General features: G+C 40.6%; 1 long non-coding RNA gene across 4 annotated transcripts in view; it reads left to right on the forward strand.

Moving 5' to 3' along the window:
- The window catches only part of LOC122456006, a 296,596-nt gene that overhangs the window by 157,657 nt on the left and 114,268 nt on the right, over positions 1-24,671 (forward strand). Inside the window, exons 1-3 of one of the 4 annotated variants that reach the window (XR_006274602.1) lie at positions 8,570-9,306; positions 19,732-19,851; positions 23,312-23,371. This is a non-coding gene — a long non-coding RNA (uncharacterized LOC122456006). Of the gene's footprint in view, positions 1-8,569; positions 9,307-15,748; positions 19,680-19,731; positions 19,852-23,311; positions 23,372-24,671 lie in introns of those variants that run through there. The other 3 variants (XR_006274603.1, XR_006274601.1, XR_006274600.1) reach the window with 3 other exon arrangements.

The raw sequence follows: 24,671 nt of genomic DNA on the forward strand, positions 1-24,671 counted from the left end.
TCACCTACTACAGGACAGGCCCAACAAAGAAAACAACAGAACGCCACTAGCCATCACCTTCAGCCCCCAACTAAAACCTCTCCAACGCATCATCAAGGATCTACAACCTATCCTGAAGGACGAGCCATCACTCTCTCAGATCTTGGGAGATAGACCAGTCCTTGCTTACAGACAGCCCCCCAATCTGAAGCAAATACTCACCAGCAACCACACAACAGAACCACTAACCCAGGAACCTATCCTTGCAACAAAGCCCGTTGCCAACTCTGTCCACATATCTATTCAGGGGATACCATCATAGGGCCTAATCACATCAGCCACACTATCAGAGGCTCGTTCACCTGCGCATCTACCAATGTGATATATGCCATCATGTGCCAGCAATGCCCCTCTGCCATGTACATTGGCCAAACTGGACAGTCTCTACGTAAAAGAATGAATGGACACAAATCAGACGTCAAGAATTATAACATTCAAAAACCAGTTGGAGAACACTTCAATCTCTCTGGTCACTCGATCACAGACCTGAGAGTGGCTATACTTCAACAAAAAAGCTTCAAAAACAGACTCCAACGAGAGACTGCTGAATTGGAATTAATTTGCAAACTGGATACAATTAATTTAGGCTTGAATAGAGACTGGGAATGGATGAGTCATTACACAAAGTAAAACTATTTCCCCATGGTATTTCTCCCCCCCACCCCACCCCCCACTGTTCCTCTGATATTCTTGTTAACTGCTGGAATTAGCCTACCTGCTTGTCACCATGGAAGGTTTTCCTCCTTTTCCCCCCCCTGCTGTGGGTGATGGCTTATCTTAAGTGATCACTCTCCTTACAGTGTGTATGATAAACCCATTGTTTCATGTTCTCTGTGTGTGTGTGTGTGTGTATATAAATCTCTCCTCTGTTTTTTCCACCAAATGCATCCGATGAAGTGAGCTGTAGCTCACGAAATCTTATGCTCTAATAAATTTGTTAGTCTCTAAGGTGCCACAAGTACTCCTTTTTCTTTTTGCGAATACAGACTAACACGGCTGCTACTCTGAAACCTATTTTTACACTGGTTTCGGATAAATCTGTTACATATACTAAACTGTTTACATAATGAAATTTAATTATCCTTAGAACATGTTTCCAATATTACATATTTTTAGTCGTTAAAAGCCAATGCATACCCTTCCTTACAGCTAAGAGATTGAGGCTTTGAACAGGTAGATGAACGCTGTAATTTACAGTGATATGTTTAGTGTTTAGAATATCAATGACAATCCCTAGAAAAGAATACTATTTAATTGTGGACAATGAAGGTATCTGCAGAATTTTGAGCGGTCATAGAACGTGCTACTACAACTAAATGAGAAACATGGTGAATGTAAAAAAACTAGCATGCTGAATTTTATTAAGTGAACTGTATTCTTAGAAATTAAGGGCAAAAAGGATCATTATGGTTATCTAATCTGACCTCCTGCATAACACCGAATTTTACCCACTAACTTTTGCTGCAAGCCTAATACCATGTCCAATTTGTATTTTGAAGGTTACTGTATAATTAATGTAATTACATGTTTATTTTTGAAGACTATTGCTATAGCCTATTCTTTAGATTTTTTTCACAACTCACAAACCAATATGAATTGTTTGTATTGTGGTAAGGTCCAGAGACCTGGGTTATAATCAGGGTCAATTGTTCTAAGTATTGTACAAATCAGAAAGAAAGAAATCCCGAGAAGTTTACAATGTAATTTAAAAAAAGTCACAACAAGTGGGTGCAACAACAAACAGAGGGTGCAGCAAGAGAATGAGAATAACAATATTAAGAATAGGTAGATAATCAAGCTCTGCAAGATGAACTGATGGCTTCAAGACTTTGCTGCTTAGATACGCGGAACATTACCTAGCACAATGGAGTGCTAGTCCAGGACTGCGGCTTTTACGTGTTACCACAATACAAATATTAATTAATCATTAGTTTTTTAGTAAACATAATTAAATAAGTAAACATCAGCACCTAGCAGTTCTGATTGAAATTGTCAGAAAAACATAGCTGGGCTTATAATTACAGGTTATAGACAGATACATAATTGGCTGCTAAAGATATGGATGACGCAAAACGTGTTGGGTGAGTAGAAGGGAGTCTAAGGTAGAATAACATATATGCTGAGCAGTTGGAAAAGAGAAGTAACATCTTACTAGAATATGGAAGTAGGTGTAAATTCAAGTAGGCCACTGTCTACTTAACCTTGTACCTCTTTACACCTTCTTCCTGCTAATTGGCATGTCTTTAACACCAGTTCAGACTCCTGCACACTTCGCCTCATACTATGACTGGGGCATCTTAATGTCAATTAGCTGAACACAGGTTATGTGTATGATGGTTCAAGTTATCCTTTGGTAAATGTGTAACTTAAACCATCTTACTTATCACCTGTGACTTTGGTTCATTAATACTGAGGACCCTGTGCTCCTCTGTGTGGGTTTGTATTTGCAGTTTCCTCCTAATTCCTCCATCGCCAGGATGGGTCATGGAAGTCGCAATGAGTTTCACCCCTAAAGCCTGTGGATCATTCATTCACTTTAAAATGCCTTATTTAAATAGCGATAGTATACAACCTGGATACATAGCTGTTTATGCTGTGATCTTATCAAGAGCTCAGACAAAGTAAGGATGGGCCTGACTAGGAATCACATGATTCCTTTGGGATGAATGAATGAAAAAAGGAACCAAGGCTGATGAAAAGGCTGCTGTGCCAAGAGAAAATTCACTTCTGGTGAATGCTGGGGACACTTTGAACTGCCACTTCCCCTGGGGGCTCTGCTTGGAGAAGATAGCTGGAACTTGTAGATAAGATTCTGAAAGCCGGCCCGTTGATGGAGACACTTGTGAAAATGCACTGAAATGTGTATCTGTGGCTGCAATGGACATGAATACTCCCTGGTCTCTTTTGGATTCACTCTAGGTGGCTTCTGGTCCTCGGAAGAGTTTGGGTTATTGAATGCATTCACATAAAGTATTAGTTACTGCTTTCTCTCCATGATGATTTTGTCATGCACAATATTAGGAATTACTTTATATATCCATTTCTTTTCCTTTTTGATTTGCAACATTCTCCACTAATTTCCCTTGGTAGGCTCTGACAATGCCACATAGTGTAAGTAGTAGCTTCAGACCATGGAATTGGGGCTGCATCAGTATTTTGGCCATTGATCTGCTTGGTGTCTGAGCTAACCCCATTCCTTACTCTTCATTCATCCCACAGGGATCAAGTGACCACCTTATCCAGGCTCGGAAAATCTGTTTATGACTTTTGTGAATTTCCATCCAATAATCAGTACTGTCAACACCCCCAATTTGATGGGAGCAGTTAGATTAAAGAAATCACTGAACTCATCTTTTGGTTATAGTTGTTGACTCGGGTGCCATCACTAGCAATGAAACAAAACTTTTGAACACAGCTACGCTACTCTGAATACTGACACATTACTTCTACTCTCCAATTTGAAAGGATTGGGGGAAATATGGCATTTTGTCATTAAAATCATTTTAAGGTGAAATGTTTTTACTAAAACATAAATTTTAGCTGGTATAGTTCTGTGAACCAAAACTGGCTCTTTCAGCAGATAAGAGCAATAATCTTTGAATGTCTCTTGTTTCTTGATGGACTGGAAAATATAGAACATTGTGAAAATCTCAGTGTATCATGTTTAAAAATTCTCCCCATCTGTGAGTGAACTGAATCATTCTTAAGTTTCCCATCTGTCCCTTGTTTACATCTGAATCAGCTGTGAGCGAGTGAAACCTACAGTTGCTCAGTTCTTCCCTTTTGGAAGACTTCCAAACAATAACAGAGTGAACACAATTAAGAACATTTTTTAATAAATGTATTGCACTTATTTTTATAAACCAGATTTCTAATTTTAGATCTGGGGACTAAGTAGCTAATAGTTCTGTGTCTGATCCTTGAATATGAAGTAGGTTTTTCAAGACTTGTTTGTCTCTTGTGACAAGATAGACATTAGGCCATATTGTATTTATATATTCAATACAAAGCAGCTGGGGGGATACTTTGGATTTCAATTAATCATTCTAACTGCTGTAAGAAGTGGTGTATTTTTTAGTCAATTGGAGCATGGAAAAATAGTGCAGTGGAAGTCAAAATAATTCAGTTTTTTACCTCTGTGTATATTACAGACCATTTCTTTAAATAATTGGTCTTAATGAGAGTATTTTGCTTCCAAATTCCTCATCTGATTTACTCCTGATAAGGGGATTCGCTTAAAGTAGAGATGGTCCTAAAATCAAACTGCCAAAACTGGGTGTTCAGCTACCAATAGTAATTTAGTTTTTTCACATGAGAGCCACTCCCTTCTCTTGCATTCTTGTTTCATGTTTATGCAGTTACTCTGAAATATGTGGTTATTGAATTTTCAGATAAGTCCTATGAATGAGAGAGGGAATTCAGAGTTTCCTCTGATACGGCGTGATGTAAAACTAGTACCTAAATTCAGTGGAGTCACTCCTGAATTACACTGACTAGGGTAACTGGGAGGAGAATTAGTCCAGTTGCCCATTTGTTGTGTAATTTGTCTATATAAAAATCAGCCTTCTTTCTGGGACATTTCTTTGGGTTTTGCACCCTTGAATTTGTTTTTGAGTCAGCTTATTTCCCTAATGGCTGCATAATTATACTTTGACGTTGCAATCCTTCCAAAGTCCATCTTTAGGGCCCTTACAAATGTGTATCGGCTTCCGATCCATGATCTGCAAAAATCATCTGCGGATATCCGCAGATTTGCAGGGCTTTACACTGGGGGCTGGGCTGAGGCTTGGAGGCACCCCCGCATTACTTCAGGAGTTTTGAAACACTTGTTACATATTATTATAGAAAAGAACTGTCCTTTATTACTAACAAATAAGCAGGTTCTGGAAGCTCTGATTTTTGTTGTCTTTTGAGCAAACCTACCCTTGGTTTGAGAGTTGCATGGTAGCAGTTGCAGTTTGGTATTGTAACACTCCTACCTGCTGTTTTTATGTTAGAGAGAGAGCGAGCAATTTTTCAATGTGTAATGTTTGTTTACCTCAAGTCACTTGATTTAACAGCTCCTGGCATGACTTAGTTCTAAGTAAACTTCTTTGCACAATCCACTTGAAAATGGAATACTTAGTCCAGAGGGCAAATTTGAAAAGTGCTGCCTAACTAACTAACTGTCTGCTTTTTTTGTAAGTCTGGCTGATTTTTTGAAAGTTCATGTTTGTGCAGGTCCTGTGGCTTGATGCACTTGTCCACTTCAGTATGAGAATTCCACATACGCTGTTTTAGCGTATTGGGGGGACTCTTTTGAGAGGGCTACCACAATTCATTATGCCAGTAAATGGTAGGAGGGCTTGCGAGGCTTTGCATTCCAGCTGCAATATGGCTCCTTTAATTTAAAATGTGCCTATAATTTTAGCATACTTACACTTTTGCACTGCATTATATTATTAGTCACAATAAAAGAATGTGAAGGTTGTGACTAAACTAGTAAAAAGCAAGAAATTCATCTTAGTGCAAGTTCAGATGAACCATCTATCCTCTGATAGAACACAACAGGGCACGGTAAGAAAATTATTAGGAAAATTTGCTGTTGGGTTTAGAAATGGGAGACTATAGCTTATAATACATTTTACTCTTAATTGTGCTTACTTAAGTTGCATTTCTTTCACAATGTTGATAATATTTTATTGTAAAATCTGGTGTGTGAATTTTCTTTGTTTAAACACCCCAGGCACCACCAACCAAAATAGTTCATTACTATAAATATTTACTCACTTTGTCATGGTTACAGGGCTAGGTGCACCTTTGGGCCTTCTCTGTCCTCTCTAAGAGCACTTGTTAGGCTATACATATTCAGGCCTGTCTGTAAAGGCCTATACTCTAAGCATTTAGGTGTATTCTTATCACTTAGCTAGTTCTAGAGGTATAAAAGAGACTCAGAATCACTGTCTGCTGGTGTAAGGTGTGAGTCTGAGGCCCTGTGCTTAGGTTAAGGCCTCTGGCTAAGCAGCAGAGGCAGCCATAAGCTGGGAAGCGAATGGTCAGATCCTCACATTCCAAACTACTCACATTGAAATAAGGTGCTCTTGGGCTGTTAGGAATACAGTCCTGTCCTGATAGTGCCTATCGCCTCCAAAGAAAGGTAAGTGCCTAGAAGATATAAAAGGAAACTTAGTTTGATAGTATCCTGTCTGGCAAGAACTCACTTATCTATAGCTGGGATGTGAAATCCTCATTTCTTTCAGAGTAGCAGCCGTGTTAGTCTGTATTCGCAAAAAGAAAAGCAGTACTTGTGGCACCTTAGAGACTAACAAATTTATTTGAGCATAAGCTTTCGTGAGCTACAGCTCACTTCATCGGATGCATTTGGTGGAAAAAACAGAGGGGAGATTTATATACACACACAGAGAACATGAAACAATGGTTTTATCATACACACTGTAAGGAGAGTGATCACTTAAGATAAGCCATCACCAGCAGCAGGAGGGGGAAAGGAGGAAAACGTTTCATGGTGACAAGCAAGCTAGGCTATTTCCAGCAGTTAACAAGAATATCAGAGGAACAGTGGGGGGTGGGGTGGGAGAAATAACCTGGGGAAATAGTTTTACTTTGTGTAATGACTCATCCATTCCCAGTCTCTATTCAAGCCAAAGTTAATTGTATCCAGTTTGCAAATTAATTCCAATTCAGCAGTCTCTCGTTGGAGTCTGTTTTTGAAGTTTTTTTGTTGAAGGATAGCCACTCTTAGGTCTGTAATCGAGTGACCAGAGAGATTGAAGTGTTCTCCAACTGGTTTTAGAATGTTATAATTCTTGACGTCTGATTTGTCCATTCATTCTTTTACGTAGAGACTGTCTAGTTTGGCCAATGTACATGGCAGAGGGGCATTGCTGGCACATGATGGCATATATCATATTGGTAGATGCGCAGGTGAACGAGCCTCTGATAGTGTGGCTGATGTGATTAGGCCCTATGATGGTGTCCCCTGAATAGATATGTGGACAGAGTTGGCAACGGGCTTTGTTGCAAGGATAGGTTCCTGGGTTGGTGGTTGTGTGGTGTGGTGTGGTGTATGGTTGCTGGTGAATTTGCTTCAGGTTTGCTTCAGGTTGGGGGGCTGTCTGTAAGCAAGGACTAGCCTGTCTCCCAGGATCTGTGAGAGTGATGGGTCGTCCTTCAGGATAGGTTGTAGATCCTTGATGATGCGTTGGAGAGGTTTTAGTTGGGGGCTGAAGACAATGGTGAGTGGCGTTCTGTTATTTTCTTTCTTGGGCCTGTCCTGTAGTAGGTGACTTCTGGGTACTCTTCTGACTCTGTCAATCTGTTTCTTCACTTCAGCAGGTATTGTATTCAGTATTGTAGTTGTAGGAATGCATGATAGAGATCTTGTAGGTGTTTGTCTCTGTCTGAGGGGTTGGAGCAAATGCGGTTATATCGTAGCGCTTGGCTGTAGACAATGGATCGAGTGGTATGATCTGGATGAAAGCTAGAGGCATGTAGGTAGGAATAGCGGTCAGTAGGTTTCCGATATAGGGTGGTGTTTATGTGACCATCGCTTATTAGCCCCGTAGTGTCCAGGAAGTGGATCTCTTGTGTGGACTGGTCCAGGCTGAGGTTGATGGTGGGATGGCAATTGTTGAAATCATGGTGGAATTCCTCAAGGGCGGCTTTTCCATGGGTCCAGATGATGAAGATATCATCAATGTAGCGCAAGTAGAGTAGGGGCATTAGGAGACGAGAGCTGAGGAAGCATTGTTCTAAGTCCGCCATAAAAATGTTGGCATACTGTGGGGCCATGCGGGTACCCATCGCAGTGCCGCTGACTTGAAGGTATACATTGTCCCCAAATGTGAAATAGTTATGGGTGAGGACAAAGTCACAAAGTTCAGCCACCAGGTTAGCCGTGACATTATCGGGGATACTGTTCCTGACTGTTCCTCATTTCTTTGTTGTTCTATCACTGTAATCCCCATTTCCCTATTGTTTGTCTGTATAATCTCTGTCTGGTTCTGCGATTGTTTCTGAGTGTAAACTAATTAAGGTGGTGGGATATAATTGGTTAAATGATCATGTTACAATATGTTAGGATTGGTTAGTTAAATTTCAGTAAAATGATTGGTTAAGGTATAGCTAAGCAGAACTCAAGTTTTACTATAGTTTTTTTTTTCCCCCCAAATGCATCCGATGAAGTGAGCTGTAGCTCACGAAAGCTTATGCTCAAATAAATTTGTTAGTCTCTAAGGTGCCACAAGAACTCCTTTTCTTTTTGCGAATACAGACTAACACGGCTGCTACTCTGAAACCTATATAGTCTGCAGTCAATCAGGAAGTGACTGTTTGTGTGTGTGTGTGTGTGTGTGTGGGGGGGGATTTGTTATCATGTTTTGCTAACGGGGGAAATGAAAACAGGGACACAAGTAAGGCTCTGTAGTGTCAGAGCTGGGAAGGGGGACACTGAAGAAGGAAACTGGAATCATGCTTGCTGGAAGTTCACCCCAATAAACATCGAATTGTTTGCACCTTTGGACTTCGGGTATCGTTGCTCTCTATTCATGTGAGAAGGACCAGGGAAGTAAGCGGGTGAAGGAATAAGCCCCCTAACAGCAATCCTACATGGCCTTACCTTTTTTAGGGTGGAATCAATGGTGTTCCCATTCTTAGATTGGGTCCCATGCCACAACACTCTGTAGATCAACTATGCTAACCACAAAGGGTCGAAATCTGGCCTTTCTGATTATTTCCCAGCCACCTGGAATTAAACCATCATATGCATATAAACATTTCAATAATCCAATATAGTCATACAGTAACTATTCCAATAACCAGGTCACATACAGAATTCATAAATTATTACAGGTCAACCTCACATCATTCACGTGCTTCGCAAACTACAAGGTGCTTCCAGAAGTATGTGGACAAATGGATTCAAATAGTTTCTCATGGGGGATTATGCCTACATTCAATTCAGAATAATCAATTAAACAAGTAACTCTAGGCCAAATTCAGAGGCGAGTCTACAGGGAGTCTTAGTTGGTGTAATGTAAATTTTCTGCCAAATCTGCCCCCCTCCCAAATATATTCACCACAGAAACTTTGTGTATTTTAGACTTGGATATGCTTAGCTACTTGCTTCATCCTACACCAATTTAGCAGTGTGTAACATACCATTCTGGTCCATTTCTGAATTCAATTTTCAGATTCTAATGGAGGCTAAGTTGGTGTAACTACATGTTGAAGAGGAAACAGGAACTTTTAACAGGAGTGCGTACAAAGGTGTGAAGTTTAATAAAATAAAATAAAAAAAAGGAAGCCAAGATCTAAGTCACCTTGAGCCTTCCTCCAGCTTCTCAGTTTAGAAAGTTTATACCAGTGCAAGATCTTTCTCTAACTCACATATTGGTAACTGTGGTTCCCTTAAACTACTCGCATGCAGTTATGCCATATTATACACCTCTGAATTTGATTGTTACATAAAAATTAACTTACGTTTTACCTTTTTCCTATCTGGATGACATTGAGAGAGGCTAAAAGAGAATGCAGCATTTGTCCTACTGGTAGGAGAACTATCCAAATTGAGACTGATTGTTGCTAATGTTGTCATTGAATGTTAGGGGTTGTGGCAAGGAAATATTTGCTTTGTTATAGGTGAACCAAATATATATGGAATTTAATCGCTACAGATGAATTAGGTTAAAAGAATTCTTGGTAGCAATATGCTTTTTTACCTGAGTAGCCTGATGATTGTTGTTGCCAGTTTTCCTTGCATTTTATAAGTACTATGAATTTATCATAAGCAACAGCACAGGACAGATGTTGCTTCATACAGTGATCATGCAAGTCTTATAAAATGTGTATATGTGGTGAGTGGGAAAGGTGACTGCACTATAGATATTGTTTTTCCAGATATATTGTTGGCATACTCAGTGTTAACCTCCACTAAATACAAAACAAAGAAGCTTAGTTGGTCATGTTATCTTACAGTTTATTAGTAATTACATAAGAGAGATATTCTGATAAACTGATTTCCAGCTATTGGCCCCAAGTCTTTTTGTCTCTTTATCAAATGCTGTCAACAATCATGATCAGCAAAACTTTCATTTCCATATTTTTATTTAAGGATGTTTTCAGCTATGTGGAAAGCTCTAAACTGTGCTGATAAATCATAGAAACGTAGGGTAGGAAGGGATCTTGAGAAGTCAAGTCCAGTCTTCTGCGCTGTGGCAGAACCAATAAACCATCACTGACAGGTGTTTGTCCAATGTGTTTTTAAAAGCGCCCAATGATGGGAACTCTACGACCTCCCTTGGAAGCCTCTTCCAGTTCTTAACTACCCTTATAGTTAGAAAGTTTTTCCTAACTCTAATCTAAATTTCTCTTGCTGCAGATTAAGCCCATTACTACTTGTTCTACCTTCAGTGGACATGGAAAACAACTGATCACAGTCCTCTTTTATAACAGCCCTTAACATATTGGAAGACTGTTAGCAGGTCACTACTGTCTTCTTTTCTGAAGACTAAATATGCCCAGATTTTTTTCAAGCTTTCCTCATATTTCAGGTTTTCTAAACCTTCTATCATTTTTGTTGCTCTCCTCTGGACTATCTCCAATTTGTCCCTATCCTTCCTAAATTGTAGTGCCCAGAACTGGATGTAGTACTCCTGCTTGGGCCTCATCAGTATTGAGGAGAGCAGGGGTTCTCAACCTTTTTCTTCCTGAGGCCCCACCCCACATGCTATATAAACTCCCTGTCCCCCCCCCAGCTGTGAGAACTGTTTTTCTGCATATAAAAGCCAGGGCCAGGGTTAGGAGTTAGCAAGCAGGACAATTGCCCAGGGCCCCACACCATAGGGAGCCCCACAAAACTAAATGCACGTCTTCACTGGCAATGTTAAAGTGCTGTGTGGCTTGTGTAGTCGCGGCATAGCGCTCAGAGAGAGCTCTCCCAGCGCTCTAAAAACCCATCTCCACCAGGGAAATAGCTACCAGTTCTGGGAACGCAGCTGCAAGCGCTGGTGCACTGTCTACACTAGCTGTTTACAGCGCTGAAACTTGCATCGCTCAGGGGGGTGTTTTTTCACACCCCTGAGTGAGAGAGTTGCAATACTGTAAAGTGCCAATGTAGACAAGCCCTAAGTTCCTCAGGATTTGGCTTCAGCCCTGCATGGTGGGGCTTTGGCTTTCTGCCCTGGGCCCCAGTGATTCTAATACTGTCCCTGCTTGGCGGCCCTCTAAAACCTGCTCACGGCCCCCCTGGTTGAGAACTACTGGAGTAGAGCAGGACGATTACCTCCTGTGTCTTACCCACAACATTTTTTTATTAATACTCCCCAGAATCATATCAGCCTTTTTTTGCAGCTGCATCACATTAATGACTCATTCTTTTTGTGGCCCACTGTATCCCCCAGATCCTTTCTGGCAGTACTATCACCTAGACAGTTATTCCCCATTTTGTAGTTGAGCACTGGATTTTTTTTCCTTCCTAAGTGAAGTACTTTACACTTGTCTTGTCTTTATTGAACTTTATCTTGCTGAATTCAGACCAATTCTCTGATTTGTCAAGGTCATTTTGAATTTTAAACTTGCCCTCCAAAGTGCTTGCAATCCCTCCCAGCTTGGTGTCAAATTTTATAAGCATGCTCTTTATTCCATTATCCAAGTCTTGAATGAAAATATTGAACAGTACCAAAGCAAGACTGACCCCATGCAGGATCCCACTAGGTACTCTCCCAATTTGACATAAACCCATAGATAAGTATTCTCTGAGTACAGTCTTTCAAACCAGTACCTAAATTTATCCCGGTGACAACTGAAAGCCAACCAAAGTTTGGTGGTGAGGCTGTGATGTTGCTCCCTGATTTTTAGAATATCTATCGTAAAATTGAACTTGCATTTACAGTTTGTCTTGAAATAAACCTCAGTTCATCTTCTACATATGGGTGAATAATTGCATGGGGTTACTAAGCAAATCAGCTACATTTTGAAACCAGTTAATTGATTGGAAGAATTAAATATTGGAGTCCATCCTATTATAACATTTAGCTTTAAAATATTAATGGTGCAAGTTATATTGATTAAAATATGTATAACACGCTTATAAGGTGTTGCAGTATGCAACTTGTTAGGAATTTGGCAACTGAAACGGAGAGTAACATAGTTGCAACACTATATAACCCAATTCCCTAAACCAGTATTTTGCAGACTAGGGAGGCTGCTTGTTCAGGGAAAACCCCTGGTGGGCTGGGCCGCGTCCGCAGGTTTGGCCGATCGCAGCTCCCACTGGCTGCGGTTCACTGCTGCAGGCCAATGGGGCTGCGGGAAGCGGTACGGACCGAGGGACATGTCGGCCGCTGCTTCGGCAGGTAAACAAACTGGCCCAGCCCGCCAGGGGCTTTCCCTGAACAAGCGGCGCCCCAAGTTTGGGAAACACTGCCCGAAACTGATGGATTGAAACCCTCAATAAATCAAAAAGTCTAAGGGGAGAGTATTGGTAATTGACGTAAGAGTCATTTTTAAATGAATAAGTTTGGATGATATTTATACTGACGGGGCTAGCTTCAGCCCAGTTTTGACATGATTGTTGCCTTAGTGACCTTGTTGTTAAATGAATTTGCTTACGGTTGCTGCTGCATAGGACAAAGGTGATATTTTGACCACAGAATGTACTTAAATTAGAGGAGAATGAATACACAAAATGTCCTGCCCAAAGCCAGTTAAAGGAAAAGGAGGTCCCTAATATTGGGAAAAGGGTAAAAGTGGCCTGATGAAAATTGCATCATCAGTGCATAATCAGTAGTAATAAATCAGTTAGAAAAGAAAAATAATAACTTAAAAATAGCAAGGACACAAACATCATGCCAGTTGAAGTTTATGCATGTGTATTGTATGCATGGCACAAGACGCATAATATTCATAATACTTAATGCTAATTGGATGAGAGCTAATTTAATGTATGTTTTTGTAATTATGTAATTTGGATGTATATAATATGGGGGAGATTGTCAGGGGTAGATGAAGCTTCACAGGAGAAATTGGTCACAACCCAACTATGCCTAGCTATATTTTTAGACCAACAAGGTCTAAAACCAGGAGAAGGTAACTGGCTATTCTCTTTTTCTTTGTCACTTCTTGCTTTAATAGTAATTGTGATTTGCAAGGCAAACTTTTGCTTCAAATAAATGTATAAATAAATGGGAGTGTCTGGGACCCAAGTGTATGGCATTCTCGTACAATAGGTTCAAATAATTAGAAATGGCAAAGGTAAAATTGTATTAGATTGGAGCAATGCCTGTGCAATGGCAGGATATAATCCCTTGACAAAACACAGAGCTTGATCTTGGTCAAAACATAAGCAATCCAGTTTATAAAATGCTGTGTTTTTTACATTAATTTCACAGAGGATGTTATTCTAAAATCACTTATTAAAGATTGCTACTTTTTTTTTTTTATTATCCACCAGGATACAGATCTCATCTCAGATCAAGCAGAATTCTCACTTACTTTTTTTCTGAAGCACTGAATTAAACTGCACTCATACCTCCTCATTTTAAGTTTGATTGGCCTGTAGGTGTCACTGTTAAGCAACATGATGATTTTGGGTTTGATCCTTCAGCTCTCTTGTGAGTAGTCCCATTAAGGTCAATGATATTACTCATGGAGTAACGAATTAGTCATGGCATCACCGGTAGGCTCAGGCGCTAGGTGATTTTCACTAGTTGGGAGGAGAAACATCCAAATGACTGAAGGCCAAATCATATCCTCCCATGGAAAACCTATGTGTGGAAAAGAGGGAAGAGGTGTGGAAAAGAGGAAGAAAATGATTTGAGATTTCCTGTCACTCTTTAGTTCAATTAATCCACTGGACATTAGGTAGCTTCCCTCTTATGGAAGCAGCCAGGATTTGAGTCACTGTACTCATGAGGGGTTTGCGGTGTTTAAGGCTGTCTTCAGAGACACTTGCTTCAGGAATGATGTGTACAACTTCTCAGCTCCCTGACTGAATGGTTGCAGTAGGGTTGCCCTGGCCCCCACACTCCCTCTCGGGCATGTTTCCCAGAGCCAGGGGCCTCTGAGGAAAAGTTAATATTGCCTGAGGTGCTCTCTCTGCAGGATGCCAGGGGCAATACATAACCCCTGACTGGCTCTCCATTTGGCTTGCCCATTGATCGTCTCATGATGCTAATGCTAACCCTTCCCCAGGGCTTCCCCGGGGCGGGGGCAAGAGGAGCAATTTGCCCCGGACCCCGCAGGGGCCCCCACGAGAGTTTTTGGCGGCACTTTGGTGGCGGGTCCTTCAGGGCCGCCAAACACACCCTGAGTGAAGGACCCGCCGCCGCTTCTTCTGCTCCAGGTCTTTGGACGCAATTTGGCGAAGCGCCCCAAAGACCCAGAGCGGAAGGACCTCCGCCGCTGAAGACCCCAGGCCTCCTGAATCCTCTGGGCGGCCCTGCCCTTCCCCACCATTTTCTGCTTTTTTGGGGACAAATCTGTTCAGAGTGCCTCTACATATGTGGATCTTTCTAGGTCATGATCTGTCTTGGAGTGTTCATTAGGCCTTGTTGGTCTAAAAATATAGCTGGAGATCTTTATACAATGCTGATGAAATTGTCAACTTAGTCTGTGCAGAGCTGGCAGATATCCACAATGGTCCTTCTAGATTCTGCCAGAACTTAATTGTTTTGTTCATAATAATCTTCTGTTCTTCTGGTTTTTGTATTCTCTTTTCAAAAAGAGGCCCATCAGGATTTAATATAGAATGAATAAAGATGAATTTAAATGATTTTGGATTAAAAAGAGACTTTTCACAAAGTCCATGTTTTTTCAACTGGCTCCAGAGCTTACAGTAATGGAATAGCAATTTTTTAATAGCCATGGCACTGTCTTAATCATCTGAAAAGATTTTTTTCCAAACACCTTGTTGTTCAGATGTTGTTTTTTATGACCCCTTAAACAACAGCTGTATTCCTACTCTTTTTAAGCTGTGATGTTATAACATAAAACATCAGATCGGGTTTTGTCCATCATGTTGTTTGATGTAACATCACTTTCAAAAGGACATCCGAAGCCAGAAACTTCTCATGGGTAATTAATGCCATCAATGACGTGATTGATTCTGCCTGAAGTGACGCACATGAAAACGTGACACAACAGCTGCAAAAACACTTAAATAGATGATTCCTTCAAAATATGAAAGTCCTATTGTAACGGGGTGGCACCCACCTCTTGTGAGTGCCCCCTGTCCAAGTTTGTGCTGTGTAAATTAGCTGATTCTAAATATTGTGAAATCATTCACTTCTCTTGGTGTAGTGTTTAAAATGTTACATATTACATAAGGTGTCATGAAACACCGTGTACATTGTGTGACATACCCAGACCAGTGAGTACAGGAGTCTGGTAGAAGGCAAATATACTGGCCACTGGATGAATAGTTTTCTGTTCCCTGAGTGACCAGAGCAGGGGCTGTCCTAGAGCAATCAGGAACTTGCTAGAACCAATTAAGATAGACAAGCTAATCAAGATTCCTGGAGCCTATTAAAAACTTTCTAGAATCAATTATGGCAGGCAGGCTAATCAGGACACCTGGTTTAAAAAGGACCTCCCATCAGTTAGTAGGGGGGTGCGTAAGGAGCTGGGAGTGAGAGTGGTGCTGGACGACTGAGGAGTACAAGCGTTATCAGACACCAGGAGGAAGGTCCTGTGGTGAAGATAAAGAAGATGTTGGGAGGAGGCCATGGGGAAGTAGTCCAGGGAATTGTAGGCTGTCATGTAGCTATTAAAGGAGGCAGTCTAGACAGCTGCAATCCACAGGCCCTGGGTTGGAACCCAGAGCAGAGGGTGGGCCTGGGTTCCCCCCAAACCTCCCAACTCCTGATCAGACACAGGAGAGGTTGACCTGGACTGTGGGTTCCATCAGAGGGGAGGTGTCTGGGCTATTTCCCGACCTACATGGTGGATCAGCAGAGGCTGCGTGGATTGTTCTTTTTTTCTCCATGCTGGCCAGCGATGAGATTATCTGAGTGACCGGCAGATTTGAGCCATGAAAGTGGCTAAACTGAGGGCTGCCATGAATCTCTGAGGCAAGTAAATCTGCCAGCACAGGACCCACCAAGATAGAGGAGCAACTTTTGTCACAATTGATTACCCCCAAAAGTTGACAACAGTTACTATACAGCTACCAAGAGTTATTTCCTTTCTTACGTGTAAGGAAAATCTGAGCTTTCTTTAGACACCATTGTATGTGGTAACTTGGCAAAAGCTGACATTTTCAGCCACAGTCTCTAATTTTGTGTCTTAAATAATATTTCACTGGAGTCACTTCTGGTTAACAGTAGAGTAAATGACAGGAGATTCAGGGCCCTTATTTTTCTCTTGATGAAAAGCAGTCGAGCATCTTTTCCTGTTACGCCATTTGCACTCACCATGTGAGAACTGTAGCCTAAATGCCAATGAACCCCCCCCACCTTTTCTTGTACATTAAGAATCAATCCATCAATAAGAATATTGATGAAATTACTTTTAGAACTGAGCTGAAATGGGATTTTTTTGCTCTGTGACAAATTCTTAGATTTTGGGGAAAAAAATTCATTCTGTAGAGTAATGAAAGAAACCCTCAATTTTCTGAAAAACAGCTGCCTGGCTACCCACTTGGCAGCCAGGGATCTGGGCAGCCTATCCATTCTCCAGTAGGGTAGCCTGGGAAGCCAGGTGGGGAACTGGCTGCTTGTGATTCCTGAACCCATAGCTCCTGGGGGAGTCCCAGCTCCCACCTGCTGGGGTGTCTGGGAGCCTGGATTGCCAAGGAGCCAGGAGCTTGGGAGTGGGGGCTCCCTGGGCTGCCAGGTCAAGCTCTCCAGTAACCCACCAAGTGGGTTACCAAGGAGGTGGGTAGGTGAGTTACAGGCAGGCTTCAATACCCGAGTGGCAGGCAGGGTTCTGTTGGAAACCTGCCAAGTCGGATGGATTTCTGCTGAAATTGACATGGAACATTTTGATTTCGATAACTAAGTAGAGTTGATCAGAAAATGCTGAAAGTATCATGCTTTCCAGAGATATTGTCACAGGCTGGCAGGCCTTTGAGTCGACCTGAGTTTATTTAACAGCTATCCCTCAGCCTGAATGATGAGCTGGCAACATAACTGCTAGTTAGTGACCCCAGCTTGGTATACTGGGGCTTAATTAGAAAATGACCCCAGCTGTTGTGATGAACAGGGCTGATGTTACGGATAGCAAGCAGGGCAATTGCCCAGGGCTCAAACATAGGGGCTGGAACGAGCGGTGCTGGGGGTGCTGCTGCACCCCTTGGCTTGAAGTGTTTACAGTTTACAGGGTTTACAGTTTGGTTCAATGGCTCTCAGAACCCCCACCATACAAGTTGTTTTAGAACCCTTGGGCTTGAGCGTTGGCTTCAGAAACATTGCAGAAATCTAATGTGTGAGTAGGTAACGGAGGTGGGCTGGGAGCTCCCTCCTTAATTTCTGCCTGGGCCCCAGTGTGTCTAATGCCAGCCTACATGTGAAACAGGGAGAGTACTACTTAAATAGAGCTGGTAACTCGATGAGGGGAGACCTAGGGGAGAGGAGCTAGGGAAAGTTCCCTCTCCCTGGGAAGGTCCTAGAGGAAGGTATGGTTGTTTAGCTCTGCTTTCTGGTCACAGGCAGTTCCAAAGGAGCAGGGCTAACTCCTGTGGTAGGGCCCTAGGATGGAGAGAAGCCCCAGCCTAGGGTCTGTGAACCAGGGAATGAGAGAGAAGCTCATGAAGGGTGAAACGCTACTTAAAGTGGTACTTACCCTCCCCAGCAGGGAAAAGCTTGTTGGAGGGGGGTCAGTACCCCAACAAGGGGGAAGAATTGAAGTCGAGCCCCAGGAGTAGGACCTTTGGTAGGGCTGAATCTTGGAAGGGAACTGAACTGTTGTGTGACTTGGACGGAGGTCTGAGCCACAGAAGAGCCAGTGAGAGAATCTTAAGATAAGATCAGCTGGGACAGCGGAGAAAGTGATTACTAGGGCAAAATCTCCTGCAATGCTGCATCCGGGCAGGAGGGGGAACCTTTAGAGGTAAAGATATGCCCTTGGAGATACAGAAGCAGATTGCTTAGAATAAAGTAATTGGAAAAGGGGAGAACCCCTTAGCATCCATGAACTTTAGACTCTTTTCCCATGGAAGTCTTTGAAATTGCTTATTGCAAAATGTGTATGACACAGATAAGTCAGCTGAATGGTTTTAGATTCAAGTTTATTCTGAAGACCATAAGCTTCTCAAAGGACTTTTGGAGAAGCAAACAGTGACAGCTCAGACAAGTCCCAAGATTGATATGAAAAAGGCATTGGACGTAGAACATAAGAATTTAGTGTCTGATTCCAGGGTCCAATTCCTCTTACTGGGTGATTTAAAAGGAGGCAAAGATTTCAGAGTTTGTTGTCTGGATCTATCTTAGAGGTGATATAGAAACTGTCATATTGGAAGCCAAAGACAGAGGACTGTACTTGTCAATATTAGCATTGTTCTGCATTTTGACTGAGTTATAGAGTATAATTTGGAGATGAATCTTATGTAAATCCAGCATGAGTTCAATATTTGTTAGGTTAGGGTGCTCGTTTAAGATAGATAATAGCTTTTTCTACAGCACAAACTTTTGTTAAAAAAATTGGTTTTGGTGAGAGCAGTTTCTACTACTGATAATCCAATATCTGTGAGAAACATGAAATTCACCTTTAAAAATATATTTAAAGGGAGTTCAATTTTGAGTTACATTTTCTAGGGTGCATGTGTTATATGCACTACAGGAGACCAATAGAATATTAACACCTTCTTGGTTTTTTTCAGTATGGGACAGTAATGCAGATGTGCCATATATTTGGTATGGGTTTAAATTTGTGGGCAGAATAAACTATGTTGTGAATGTCTGTTATGTATTAATGGAGAGTTAATATTCTTTTCTGACCTTTAAGCTGTGGTCTTAGTGCATCTTTACTCAATATTTTTTATTAATGAGACCTAATATAACTGTTAGCATACAGAGAATTCAAAACAGTGTAATTGCATGTAGAAATTGTCCAGCTAATAGAAAACTACAAAGTAATTGGTCAGATGCTCTCAGAAGATCAACATTCTGTGGATTACTTTTAGTACAATTGGAGCAATTGTCCAAAAGAAGCATGAGAGAATTGGAATTTTGAAATATTTTGATAGAATGTTCATTTTGGTACAAAAGAACAAGTGAAAGGGGTATTATGAGGTAGCTTTCAGAGAAAGTGATAGGGAGGGTTGAAGGAAGACTGGCAAACGATTGGAATGGTTGGTTACCCTCCCTGTCAAAAATGTATGCCTTATATCCAGTCCAAATTTGTCTGGCTTCAACTTCCAGGCATTGGATTATGTTATATCTTTCTCTGCTAGACTGAAGAGCACATTATTAAGTATTTCTTCCCCATGGAGGTACTGTAATCACATCACCCCTAACCTTCTCTTTGTTAAGCTAAATAGATTGAGCTCTTTTCTCAAACACTATAAGGCTTGTTTTCTAGTCTTTTTAATCATTCTCCTGCCTCTTCTCTGAAACTTCTCCAGTATGTCATCATCCTTTTTGAATTGTATACATCAGAACATCAACAGTATTCCAGCATCAGTCGTATTAGTGCCAAATACAGAGGTAAAATAGCCTCGCTGCTCCTACTCAAAATTCCCCTATTTATGTATCCCAGGATCACATTAACTCTTTTGGCTACAGTATAACATCAGAAGCTCATGTTCAGCTGATTATCCACGATGAACCCTAACTCTCTTGCAGAGTCACTGCTTCCCAGGATAAAGCCCCACATCTTGTAAGTATGGACTACATTCTTTGCTTCTAGATGTATACATTTTACATTGTTTGCTTGTGCCAAATTTACCAAAGTGATCCAGATCTCTCTCTCTCACTGACCTGTCCTTTTCATTATTTACCATTTGCTAATAGGGTGTTACATTGTCAGTTTAGAGCTTCAGATTCATGGACTGCCAGAACTCTTATCCTCGGAACTTAAGAGCATTATTCTTTTGGTTTACACAACCCTGGTTCTGAAATAATTGAATGACTTTGTGCAATCTGCAGCATCACTGAAGTGAAAGTATTTTGAAATGGGAATGACAACTTTATCTCATTTTATTTCTTCAAAAGATAGCAGCAGTTATCTAACATACCTCCTGGATAAGCTTCATCAGGAGGAGCAGCATAAACAGTTCTCTTTTGCTTGAAAACTGGTTGAATTAATTGCCAATTAATTGGCAATAACCAAAAAGCACAGTAGTCAATTCAAATATCCTGCAGCTGAATGTTCTGGTCATTGTGAATTCTACTTTGCCTATCTCTGATGAAAGATAGTAATTATTCTGAATATGTTGTAGATAATGGAAGATCAAATGTTGTTCTGAGGTTTGGCATTTTTAGTATTTTTTAACATTCAGGGTACAGTATCTACTGAGTTTATTGTAATCAAGATTTTTATTCAAGATGAATCAAATAGCTTTTGGGGAAGGTACCTGGGTGGCTCAAATGAGTTGAACAGGTATTTTGTGTCCTTAGTTTTCCTCTGCTTTGACCTGTTTTACCCTTCTTGATTTTTGTATTTCCAAGGAGTATTATTTTTGAAAGAAATTCTTTGGGGAATAGCGTTTGTGTCAGAAAATGGTAATGATGATAGAGGGGCCTAGATGAGGCCTGCAAATGTTTATGCCTGGTCTTATTTAGCACCCTCCCTGATGATTCGTGAAATTCACTGAAGGTACTAAATTGGGAGGTATTGAAAACACTGTGGAGTTCAGGAAAAAAAATAGTAAAACGAGCATAGGGAAGCTTAGAATAGGTCTGGGAAATACAAAATGAGATGTAGCTTTGAACAATTCAGCTAAAAAATCTAGTGAAAAAGCAATATAAATACTGATCTACATTGGGAGAGAGACACCTGAATATCAATAATGCCAGAAGAGACCTAAGAGTGATGAAGAACTATACTTTTTAAGTAGATATTTGCAGTGTACAAAAAAATTGCAACAACAAAAAAGCCATTGTGATTTTTGGATGGACTGTGCGGAGGCATCCTGTCTGGGATCTAATCTCTTCCTCTGACTGGTAAAATGACCCCTGGCATATTGCATTAATCGCTGATCATCTCATTACCCCAATATAGAGAGGAAATGGGAGAGTTCTCGGAGAAGTCATAAAAACGACAAGGAGTCAGAGCTGACATGTTAGGAAATATTTAAGGAACTTAACACTTACAATTTGCCTGAGTGACAATATGTGGGGACATAATGGTGTACAAATTTCTGAAGGGTAATGGTATAGAAGAAGATAACTGAGTTCTATAATGAAAGTAAGGGAAGAAAAATTTAGCCTGAGTATCAAGAATACTTACTCACAAGTGAGTTATAGAAGGCTGAATAGTTTTCTTATGGAAATTTCATCACCTGGGACATTTTAAAAACTACATACTAGATACATTTAAGGACTAGACTAGACAAGCTCTAGAATATAAAGTAGGAAACAACATCCATGGATAGATGGCTGGAGTCGATGGCTTACTGCAGTAGTTTCTGTCCCTCTCTGATTTCTGTGAATATATAGTTTGATTGGCTACAATGTTGGTGGGATTCTGAAGATCCCTTTTCTTGATCTGCTACTTAGGTGAGTGAAACTCGCTTTTAAAAAATGTCTTGTTTAAAATGAGAAACGGCTAATGTCTAATCTTAAGTGAATGGGATACCTTCCATCAGCTGTAGTGGGCTTTGGAAGACACCCTTAATGTATAGTATATACATAATAACTTGGTATTAATCATTTTTCAAAACAATGTTACAGCAAATGACGTTAATAACCCGTAATGGTAAAATGGAACAGATTCAATTAAGCATTTATCAAGTGATTGAATACAACTCTATGGGCATGCTCATCCAAACAGCAAACTTCAGAAGACTATCAAAATGATACACCGTTACACAACTCTGACTTGAAAACAAACCCGCCTTAACATTTCTGGATGGTTGTATCCATGGAAACTACGCCAATCTAAAGACGCTTTTTTTCAAATGAACATGCCTTTGCTTACAGTGTTCGTTTAAATTCTGGGTGAGATCCTATTATGGTGGTTTTTGGCAGATATGTTATCAGCTAACTAGTGCAACATTAGTATTTATGTTTACTTGTTGACTTCTTCTCATGTTGCAAAAATAAATGAACCATTCATTTGCTATTAGTTTTTATCACATTCCTGATTGGTTTTAATAAAGTCTGCCTCACTTTAAATTTGGAAGGTAATCACACTAAAAATATTAACTACAAAACTGTGGCTTGCATTTTAAGAACATGATTCTGTTGATAGAGTAAATAGTTACGTAGCATTTATAGAGTGCCATGAATGCATGCAGTGTTTTTCAGAATATAAGCGTTTCAAAACAATGAAAGATCTCAATTGTTTTCTCAAGTTTATATAGTATGTATCTTGCACAATGTTCTCTTCTCTCCAGGGTAAATCTGTAACATGTTTTTTTGAAGGACAAGGGAAAATTGTATCTAGTGTAATTATGGAAGGATAATTGAGCAAATGTTGTTTTAGAAATTGTGTGTGTCCATAGGGGAATCTTAATGAGCTGTTATAAATCTGCCAATCCAGCAATAGAATTAAAAGCCATGGTGGAAAACAGTGCATCAGAATTCCAAAATCAAATTAAAAAAATGTTTTACTGATGTTGGTGCACTGACATAACTAAAAGCACTTACTGTAATATAGCACATATATGTACCAACAGATAGGGCTCAAGGACCTGATCCAAAGCCTGACTGAAAAAAATCATGAAAACATTGAAGTCATAAGAATGGCCATACTGAGTAAGACCAATAGTCCATGTAGCCCAGTATCCTGTCTTCTGACAGTGGCCCATACCAGATGCTTCAGCGTGAATGACAGACAGGGCAATCATCAAGTGGTCCAGTCCCAGCTTCTGGCAGTCAGAGGTTTAGGGTTACACAGAGAATGGGGTTGCGTCCCTGACCATCTTGGCTAATAACCTCATGGACGTATCCTCCATGAACTTACCTAATTCTTTGGAAAAATACCTATTGACTTCAGCTGGGCCAGGATTTCATCCCATGGAAAGACTCCCATTGACTTCATTGGGCTTTGGATCATATAAGGATTATGGATTTTATGAATTATTTTTTTATTAATCTACTGCTAACATCATTAATATTCTTTGACTGGTAAATGGTCCTCACCCTCTCAAATTTTTGTGACTTTTTCTCCCCAGTGTGAAAAACTTTACAGTCCAAGTCAAATATGATGCATGGAATAGTTCAAACACAAGAAGGTAGGTCAACATCAATGTGCTGATTAATGAATGAATGCTATACAAAGGTTTCAGAGTAGCAGCCGTGTTAGTCTGTATTCGCAAAAAGAAAAGGAGTACTTGTGGCACCTTAGAGACTAACAAATTTATTAGAGCATAAGCTTTCGTGAGCTACAGCTCACTTATGCTCTAATAAATTTGTTAGTCTCTAAGGTGCCACAAGTACTCCTTTTCTTTTTGCTATACAAAGGCTTTTTTAAAAACTTCCTTCTGTGCTTTTTTTAAAAATGACATATAACAGAAGCCTTATGTTTGTTTTTAAGTATCAAAAATTAGAACCCTGGTTAGCTGGTGGACTTCTTGGAGGTTTCTGAGAATATGCATTTTGAGATCTCTCACCTTAACTGAAGGAGTGGCTTGCTGAACCCTTAGCAGAGATTTTCATAGAATCATAGGACCGGAAGGGACCTTGAGAGGTCATCTAGTCCAGTCCTCAGCACTTATTGCAGTACTAAGTATTATCTAGACCTGCCCTGACAGCTGTTTGTCCAACTTGCTCTTAAAAATCTCTAATGATGTAGATTCCACAATCTCCCTGAGCAATTTATTCCAGTGCTTAAGCCTATTGCTTCCTGTCCTATCCTCAGAGGTTAAGAACAACAATTTTTCTCCCTCCTTCTTGTAACAACCTTTTACATACTTGAAAACTGTTATGTCTCCTCTGTCTTTTTTCCAGACTAAACAAACCCAATCTTTTCCAATTTGTCCACATCTTTCCTGAAAGGTGGAATCCAGAACTGGACACAATACTCCTGTTGAGGGCTAACCAGCACGGAGTAGAGTGAAAGAATTACTTCTCATGTCTTGCTTACAACACTCCTGCTAATACATCCCAGAATGATGCTAACTTTTTTTTGCGACAGTTGACTCGTATTTAGCTTGTGGTCCACTGACCCCCAGATCCCTTTCCGCAGTACTCCTTCCGATACAGTCATTTCCCATTTTGTATGTGTGCAAGTGATTGTTTCTTCCTAAGCGGAGTACTTTGCATTTGTCCTTATTGAATTTCATCCTGTTTACTTCAGACTATTTCTCCAGATCATTTTGAATTTGAATCCTATCCTCCAAAGCACTTGCAACTCCTCCTAACTTGGTATTGTCTGCAAACTTTATAAGGTGTGCTCTCTTTGCCAGTGGTTCCCAAGCTTGCTCCGACACTTGTGCAGGGAAATCCCCTGGCGGGCCAGGCTGGTTTGTTTACCTGCTGTGTCCTCAGGTTCGGCCAATCGCGGCTCCCAGTGGTCGTGGTTCACTGCTCCAG

This window comes from Dermochelys coriacea, chromosome 10 (assembly GCF_009764565.3).
Source record: "Dermochelys coriacea isolate rDerCor1 chromosome 10, rDerCor1.pri.v4, whole genome shotgun sequence".
NCBI classification, from domain to species: domain Eukaryota; kingdom Metazoa; phylum Chordata; order Testudines; family Dermochelyidae; genus Dermochelys; species Dermochelys coriacea.